The 10,000-nt window shown below is 43.7% G+C and overlaps 1 pseudogene across 1 annotated transcript in view; it reads left to right on the top strand.

The window, feature by feature from the left end:
- The window catches only part of LOC311232644, a 37,635-nt pseudogene that overhangs the window by 5,753 nt on the left and 21,882 nt on the right, over positions 1-10,000 (top strand). Inside the window, exons 6-7 of the transcript in view lie at positions 6,669-6,791; positions 7,946-8,163. The product of the transcript in view is annotated as an uncharacterized misc_RNA (transcript). The remainder of the gene's footprint in view (positions 1-6,668; positions 6,792-7,945; positions 8,164-10,000) is intronic.

Below are 10,000 nucleotides of genomic sequence, written 5' to 3' on the forward strand. Positions count from 1 at the left end.
GTTAACATGGTCACTGTGTAGCTGCTCTAACCTGTTAACATGGTCACTGTGTAGCTGCTCTAACCTGTTAACATGGTCACTGTTCTAACCTGTTAACATGGTCACTGTGTAGCTGCTCTAACCTGTTAACATGGTCACTGTGTAGCTGCTCTAACCTGTTAACATGATCACTGTTCTAACCTGTTAACATGGTCACAGTGTAGCTGCTCTAACCTGTTAACATGGTCACTGTGTAGCTGCTCTAACCTGTTAACATGGTCACAGTGTAGCTGCTCTAACCTGTTAACATGGTCACTGTGTAGCTGCTCTGACCTGTTAACATGGTCACAGTGTAGCTGCTCTAACCTGTTAACATGGTCACTGTGTAGCTGCTCTGACCTGTTAACATGGTCACAGTGTAGCTGCTCTGACCTGTTAACATGGTCACTGTGTAGCTGCTCTAACCTGTTAACATGGTCACTGTGTAGCTGCTCTAACCTGTTAACATGGTCACTGTGTAGCTGCTCTAACCTGTTAACATGGTCACTGTGTAGCTGCTCTAACCTGTTAACATGGTCACTGCTCTAACCTGTTACCATGGTCACTGTATAGCTGCTCTAACCTGTTAACATGGTCACTGTGTAGCTGCTCTAACCTGTTAACATGGTCACTGTGTAGCTGCTCTAATCTGTTAACATGGTCACTGTGTAGCTGCTCTAACCTGTTAACATGGTCACTGTATAGCTGCTCTAACCTGTTAACATGGTCACTGTGTGGCTGCTCTGACCTGTTAACATGGTCAATGTGTAGCTGCTCTAACCTGTTAACATGGTCACTGTGTAGCTGCTCTAACCTGTTAACATGGTCACTGTGTAGCTGCTCTAACCTGTTAACATGGTCACTGTGTAGCTGCTCTAACCTGGTAACATGGTCACTGTGTAGCTGCTCTAACCTGTTAACATGGTCACTGTGTAGCTGCTCTAACCTGTTAACATGGTCACTGTGTAGCTGCTCTAACCTGGTAACATGGTCACTGTGAAGCTGCTCTAACCTGTTACCATGGTCACTGTGTAGCTGCTCTAATCTGTTAACATGGTCACTGTGTAGCTGCTCTAACCTGTTAACATGGTCACTGTGTAGCAGCGTTTCCGTTAGCCGGTAATTACCGGTTTTTGACCGGCAAAATCTGTTGAAGTCCGACATATTTAATCTCTCCGGTCATAATGTCCGGTGAAAATAATTCCCTCTAAACACAATTAGATTATTTGAATTGTATTAAAATAGGCTAAAATTAAATAGCCTATGCGATGAACGAAACAAACAATCATTAAGCAGCCGGTCTAATAATGACATTGTCTTGTCAGCGCGAGCTGGCTGCTGATATATTTGCGAGAAGCATCCATCTGCCGGCCGGCAGGGTGCAGTACTCCAATTCAGCCATTGGCAATTCAGCTGTTGGGTGGGGGCGCTGCTGAGCGGTTTCCAGACCGGACCTAAAAACACTGCTGCTCCATGCTTCACGTAAATATATCAGCAGCCAGCTCGCGCTGACAACAGAATGTCATTATTAGACCGGCTGCTTGGTGAAGCAACGATGAAACAAATGATTTAATTTTAGCCTATTTTAATACAATTCAAATAATCAAATTGTGTTTAGAGGGAATTATTTTCACCGGACATTATGACCAGCACCAAGTCGTTGGGAGGTGGAGATATAAATCACGCAAACCCACGATAATGTTCAGTTCTTCGCTTGATATAATTAATATAAATGTCCAATATAACGGAATTCGTTAGCTCATAAAAATGTGATTATAACAGACTGCTGTTTATTAAGGTCGGGCAGACTGCCCACCGACACCTCAAGTCGGCAGCAGCACGAAGTCTCGAGGGACTTATTTTATTTGGAATATATTAATGACTGTATATACGCAAAAGTAGCCTAGTTTTAAGTTAAAATATTATAAATGCCTTGATGATGTCATTCTTTATATAGGCATATCAATTGTTTTTAAGCTCAATAAACTCTGACCGGAATTTATCCCATTTGTCCGGTAGATTGAAATCTACCGGACACTCAGACCTGCAAAAAAAAATTCTAACGGAAAGCTGCTCTAACCTGTTAACATGGTCACTGTGTAGCTGCTCTAACCTGTTAACATGGTCACTATGTGGCTGCTCTCTAACCTGTTAACATGGTCACTGTGTAGCTGCTCTAACCTGTTAACATGGTCACTATGTGGCTGCTCTAACCTGTTAACAGAAATGAAAGGGACGACACCCGCAACAGCAATCGACACCTCAATCACAGGCAAATACAACCGGATACCATTTAGGCCTTCGTCTTGTTATTAACATGACATCAGGGTCTCTCAAGCAGCTTGCAGAGACAGTGTCCCGGTGGCCATCCGGGCTCTTATCCAAGTCTTTTAACAGGAGACTTGTTTAACAGGATGTCCCTGTTCCATGATCAGCAAGTCCAGATGTTCCTCCAGCCCACGAGTCCCTAGAGAAGCAGGCTGGTTTATGTTCCTTCCAGTTTTTAGAGAATTAGTCTTTTGTTAGATAAGTAGCCCAAATGTCCAGAGCAGGTAATCAGTGACTCCTACAGTATATATCGACTATGCTGTGGGACAATGTCCATTGGTGACATGCAGGGGAATGGACAGCGAAGAACTCTGACATGGGGGATATTACTTCTTCTAACCACAGAGTTCTAACAGCTGAACGCTCACAAAGCAGGTGATGCAATGAGCCTCGACCGCCACATTCTGTGCCACATCGATCTAGGTGTTCGCTGTCCATCTTGGATGATCTAGTGGAGGTGGTACTATCCGCTCTACTCGGGATCTTGTGTCGTCTGATCCTAAACCGCACACGTTCAGAGGAGGCGATCGAGAGCCCACCTTCCAAACTGTTGCTGTTATGAATGGTGAAATACAGTTCACTTACTTATTTATTTAGTTAGTATTGTTAGTTTAGTTAGTTAGTTTATATGGATGCTCGATCTTGGCTTTTTTACCGATACCGATAACTCTTAATTTCCGATACCGATATCAACCGATATCACATTTTAATGCCGATATCGGCCGATAATATCGGACAGCATTTCTATAGAAATGTAAAAATAAAATAAAAAATAAAAATAAAAAAATTGAAAACCGATACCGATATTTTCCGATATCACATTTTAATGCCGATATCGGCCGATAATATCAGTAGGCCGATAATATCGGACATCCCTAGTTAGTATTGTATTTGTGTGTTTTTTTTGTGTGAGATGTTGAGAATGTGCTTAGGCTAAGGTGTTTCTTATGTTTTTATTGTTTTTTTTGTTACTGTAATGTAATGTACTGTAATGTTGTAGGTTGTGTGTTAGGACCCCAGGAAGAATAGTATTTCACCCATGGGTGTGGACTAATGGGGATCCATAAATAAACAAATAAATAAACAAATAAACACATTTAAACAAATAAACAAATAAACTGTACTCCGCTGAGAAGCCGTCAGAGAGATAATGGAAGACTCGCGAGCGAGCCAGCCGGACGGAGGGGAGAGTCTGCGTCAGGCGCAGCCCTTAAACGTTAAACTATAAATATTTGAGACCAGACCTCTCGACACGGGTCGCCTTCGTAAAAAAAAGCTGATCGCACTCCGAGCAGGCGGCAGGTACGGCCTCTCCGTGACATATTTTATTTATAACACATGTTAAAGAGGAAGAGTTCAAAAGGCCAAAGAGGTTTTTAAGCTGTTGGAACGGTAACATTTTATCGCCAAAGATCTGTCCGATTGTCGTAGTGCCTTCTTGCCTACTCTGCCAAGTTTTATTATTACTTAGAGTGCTTCCTCCAGCTGAGAGGATGGGGTTACAGCAGATGAGACAAGATGGAGGAGAAAGCCCCTTTATATTAAATCTCCTGTGCAGCTGTTTCACAATAGAGCCAGAAAAACCTAATAATCATGTTCTCCAATGGAGGTGGTGGTTTTTAACAGTACCACAACGATGCCATGATGGATAATATGCTCTCAAGGAAATGGGGTGACAGTGGCTCAGGGGGTAGAGCGGTCGTCTGGTAATCGGAAGGTTACCGGTTCGATCCTGGCGCCCTCCCGGCAGCGTGTGGAAGTGTCCTTGAGCAAGACACTTAAAGGAACACGGCAAGATTTTGGGGGAATTAGCTTACCGTCTTCTCCAGAGAGAGACAAGAAGATAGATACCAGTTTACTCTCGGGAGAGGTGTTAGTTGGACAATGCCTAGGCTTTCATTGTGCTAAGCTAGGCTAACGTGCAGCCAGATAGCTGTCTACTGAACGCACAGAGAGGAAACTGGTATCTATCTTCTTGTCTCTCTCTGGAGAAGACGGTAAGCTAATTTCCCAAAATGTTGACGTGTTCTTTGAACTGCTCTAGATGAGCAGGTCGGCAGCCTGCATGGTCGTCTCTGCCGTCACTCCCGTCAGTGTGTGAATGTGTGAGTGAATGGGTATTCACTATGAGGCATAAGTTGGAAATCACTTTGGATAAAAGCGCTATATAAATGCAGTCCATTTACCGTATTCACCTGTCTTATTTCGAGATATGAAATATTCCCAGCTGTCTACCAGAGAATCAGGTTTATAGGCCGGAATACGTTGCAACGTATGAGAGATAATACCGAAATACACCTGGGACTCCTTCACCCCCCCCCCCCCCCCCCCCCCCCTTCCTAGATCTGGGTATAATTAATTTCATGTATGCGATTCTGTGCTTTTTGTTATTCCAAAGAAATCGGGGGGAAAAGGGGATTTAATATCTCCGAACCAGTTTTGAGGATATTTGAGAGTGATAGAGGCAGTGATATAAGTGAGGCTTGGTAGGTAGAATATTAGTTTTCAATATTTCATAGAGACAATGGTAAGGCTATCCATGTGTTGATGTCATCGTTGATAGTCTGGAGGCTGCCAGGGCCACTAACGCTGCCACTGCTCACCTGGCACCCTTCCCTGGAATGTTGAGAGGTCAAACCAACGTACGGAATAAAGCATGCCCTCCCTTTATGTGTGTTCTTCTCATGCAGCCTGTATAATCAAATAATATGAAGCTCTGTTAAGCGCCTTGGGTTTCCTGAAAGGCGCTATATAAATGTAAGAAATTATTATTATTATTATTTATAATATTCTGAGCAGAAAAGGTCTAATCATGATGCTTATAATATGTGCGATTTGAATAAACTGAAATGTGGACAAAATGTGCACGTTTGACATATTATTTAAAACATATTATTATAAAAAGTTATAGTTAGTATAGTATAGTTGTTCCAAATAATGCCGGGATCAGACTACAGCATGTTTTTGACGGAGCAGCGTGTGGAAGTGTCCTTGAGCAAGACACTTAACCCCTAACTGCTCCCGATGAGCAGGTTGGCACCTCGCATGGTCGCCTCCGCCATCAGTGTGTGAATGTGTGAGAGAATGGGTGAATGTGAGGAACAAAAATTGTAAAAACGCTTGAAATAAAAGCGTTATATAAATGCACCATTTACCATTTATATCAGATTAGGTTACCATAGCATCATCTTGCTGCATCTTGGCCAGGAGACAAGAAACACTGGCTCAGTTGATTTGACACTAACAGCACATCATTCCTCCTCTGAGCTCTTGGGTGAATGAGGGAGAGGAGAGAATGGAGACCGAAACCACAGCAGTCATGGGATAAACAGCTTCTAACTTTATGTCTTTATGTCTAAATAACACATTTTTAGGAAAGGTCAAGAAGGGAGGGCGTTGTATCTTTTTTATTTAATTTTTAATTCTTAAGTTATTTCTAAGTGAATTCTAAAATTCTAAAACAATCATATGACCGGCCCAGCTGTTCTAGTGTATCTTCTTGTCTAACTCCAGGGTAGATGGCAAATAAGCTAATTTCCCAAAATGTTGGAGGTTTCCTTTAAGCTAAATGCAGTGTGAAGGTTTTTGTGCACAGCACAGGTATTTGGAATTTTTTAACACACACACACACACACACACACACACACACACACACACACACACACACACACACACACACACACACACACACACACACACACACACACACATATATATATATATATATATATATATATATAGCACAGGTATTTGGAATTTTTTAACACACACACACACACACACACACACACACACACACACACACACACACACACACATATATATATATATATATATATATATATATATATATATATATATATATATATATATATATATATATATATATATATATATATATATATATATATATATATATATATATATATATATATATATAGTGTATAGCCTAGGCTAGAGTAAACTGTTTCTATATTGCATTGACATTTTAGTTTATTTGCATAATTTCTTACCTTTTTGTTGTTGTTGTTGTACCTTTTTACATTATCTTTATATTTTCATCTGTTCTTTTATCGTGATCTACTGTGACAACAAAGCAATTTCCCCACAGGGGCAATAAAGTCCTTCTTATCTTATCTTATATCAAACTCCTCTTTTCACACTGTGTGTGTGTGTACGTGTGTGTGTGTGTGTGTGTGTGCGTGTGTGTTTGTGTGTGTGTGTGTGTGTGTGTGTGTGTGTGTGTGTGTGTGTGTGTGTGTGTGTGTGTGTGTGTGTGTGTGTGTGTGTGTGTGTGTGTGTGTGTGTGTGTGTGCGTCTAGATCTAGAAGTGTATGTATTGAACACAGAAGCAGACCTTCAGGACCTGACGTTCCCTCACACCTACGACAGTGACAGCATCCTGCAGATCTCAGCATCAGCTCTGCAGCAGTACAGCAACAATGGTGTGTATCACACACGCACGGACACACACACACACACACACACACACACACACACACACACACACACACACACACACACACACACACACACACACACACACACACACACACACACACACACACACACACACACACACACACACAGACATAGTAGCACGCGCACACACACACACGCACGCCACACACACACACACACACACACACACACACACACACACACACACACACATACACACACACACACACACGCACGCACACACACCCTATCATACCACTTCTGTTGATAAGGTCTTAATTTCCTGCAGGCCATGAAACAAACAGTTTTGTCTCAGTCAGACACGGTGGCAAAGTACATTTAAAAGTCCACCGCAGCCAATTGAATTTCCTAGCTGTCAAGGTCGCTTTTACAATAGAATGATACTGATAGGCACAAGACGAATAGGCACAAACAAATAGGCTACCTGCCAATGTACTAGAATTTAACCATCTCAAACACCGCTCCCTCTTTTCTTGATCCCCCAAGGTTTGTCAGAGGGAAGCAACAGTTGTGATTAGAGGATCAAGAAAAGAGGGCGGGGCTTGAGATAGGTCAATTGACATAGTTACCAGCCACAGCCAGTATTTCCCAGCATTTGGCCCGTGGCTACTATTAATTCCATGCCCTGTATTGTGTATAAAGGGGATGACAGAGCTTGGTATTGGGGGCGACAGTGGCTCAGGAGGTAGAGCGGTCGTCTGGTAATCAGAAGGTTCCCGGTTTGATTCCGGCTCCTCCCGGCAGCGTGCCAAAGTGTCCTTGAGCAAGACGCTTAACCCCTAACTGCTCCCGATGAGCAGGTCGGCACCTTGCATGGTCGCCTCTGCCGTCGGTGTGTGAATGTGTGAGTGAATGGGTGAATGTGAGGCTTAAGTTGTAAAGTGCTTTGGATAAAAGCTGTTATATAAATGCAGTCCGTTTATATATTCCTAACCCTGTTTCTATTTTTGACTCCCCTCCTCTCCGCCCTGTCCTCCTCTCCTCTCCTGTCCTCCTCTCCTCTCCTGTCCTCCGCCCTGTCCTCCTCTCCTCTCCTGTTCTCCTCTCCTCTCCTGTCCTCCTCTCCTCTCCTGTCCTCCTCTCCTCTCCTGTCCTCCGCTCCCCCATCCCTCTCCAGGTCAGGTGAAGCTGGTTCTGTCTCTCTATAAGAACCTGGGCTCTTTCCTGACCACTCAGAACTCCTCGCTGCGGCTGGCGGCGGGCCTGGGCCAGGGGTCGGAGGTCAGGGGCCGCAGCCTGGTGGTCAACTCCCACGTCATATCCGCCTCCGTCCACCGGGGGGCCAACAGGGTGTACCTCTCTGAGCCCGTGGTCTTCACACTGAGGCACCTGCAGGTTGGTTTCACAAGAGCCAACTTTACATGTTCACCTGAGGGCAGATGAGAGGGTGGCGGGACGGGGGTAGAGGTGTCAGGGCCAAAGAGACTGCTGAGGCTGTGATCGCGCCTAACGGGGCTCGACCGAACGGTAGACTGGGCAACAGTGGCTCAGGAGGTAACGGAACGTAGGCCAAATGCGTCCACATTTTTATAGGATTCTATCACATTTTCATAACAATAGCACCCTGCGCCGTTTTCATTGAGGTTTCTTACAAATTAACGATGCTCTATGTTGTCCTTTATATGCCGATTATCATTAGAATCTTAAATTGTACCATATGTCCCCCCTTTAGACAACATATGTAACGCTACCAGCGCACTTTTGTTAAGATAATTAGTTGGCCATTCTCGGTCGCTATACCGAGGTCGCAGTATCGTTTAACGCTGTTCAGATCACGTCGGAGAATATAGACACATCCCAGTGACCTGCGACCTGTGCTAACGCTCTTGGGAAATGCAGTGTTGTAGTTCTCAACATTTTCAGCTTTTAATTTTAAACCAATTCTGCCATCTACTGACAACAAAAAACAAAAAGTGTTGTCTAATCGTCACCTTGAGAGCTACTTCCGTATACAGCGACGCCCCAAACCCATTCTAGAGATTCCCACTTTTTGCTGGGAGTGGGGCGTGGCCGTATTTGGTCCCAGACAATAAGAGTGGCCGCGATTGGTCACCGTGACGTTAGACCAGTCGTCTGGTAATCGGAAGATTCCCCGTTAGATTCCGGGATTTGCTCCCCATGAGCAGGCTGGCACCTTGCATGGTCGCCTCCGCCGTCTGTGTGTGCATGTCTGAGTGAATGAGTGAATGTGAGGTATAAGTTGTTAGTAGTTATTATCAAAAAAATAATTAAAATTAAAATTTTACATTTTAAAATTAAATAAAATTTAAAAAATCTAACCCTAACTAACCTTACACTGTAAGTCCTAATAAACTAACCTACACTGTAGCACTCAACACTTTGATGAACATTGTTACTCAGCTGAGTTGTGCCCTTCCTGCTGACTTGTCGTACAGAACTTGTAAGTTACTTTGGATAAAAGCGTCAGCTAAATGACTAAATGTAAATGTAAGTTGTAAAGCGCTTTGGATAAAGGCGCAATATAAATGCATCATTTACCATTTTACCATTTACTGTACGATGTTGCAAGTCAGTCCCCATTCATATACAGCACATCAATTGTTTTCAAACTAAAAGAGGGTGGCAAGCGACTGTGAAGCAACAAGCTGCACACGCAGGCGCACGACGTGACTCCGCAGAGTAGAAGATATTTCGACTTTTGAGTTGGGTTTGCGAGGTTGGCGATGGAAGTAATGAGATCATAGTTTATTGTTCTGTCGTGTAAATGAACGGCTTTGAGTGACTTGTGTCGGCTCTGCTGCTCGACCCCCTGTGGTTTGCTTAGAGAGAGAGAGCGAACAGGTCTGAAGATGATGCAATTAAATAGTAACTATGGTGTGCTGCCCCCTAGTGGTCGATATTGTCACTCTGCTGCACACTCTGCCCCACCCCAAGTGGTGACATCAGAGTGCCTCTTTTTTGTTCTCACCGATTGAGGAGGGGCAGAGTGTGCAGCAGGGTCTACATAGCAAAACGTGCCATGGCCCTTTAAAGGAACACGCCAACATTTTGGGAAATTATCTTCTACAGAGAGAGAGAGAGACAAGAAGATAGATACCAGTTTCCTCTCTGTGCGTTCAGTAGAAAGCTATCTGGCTTCACGTTAGCCTAGCTTAGCACAATGAATGGAAGCGGACATGTACGGGTAGCCTTCGGGAGAGGTGTTGTTAGT

This window comes from Notolepis coatsorum, assembly GCF_963971535.1.
Source record: "Notolepis coatsorum genome assembly, chromosome: 7".
Classification (NCBI taxonomy): domain Eukaryota; kingdom Metazoa; phylum Chordata; class Actinopteri; order Aulopiformes; family Paralepididae; genus Notolepis; species Notolepis coatsorum.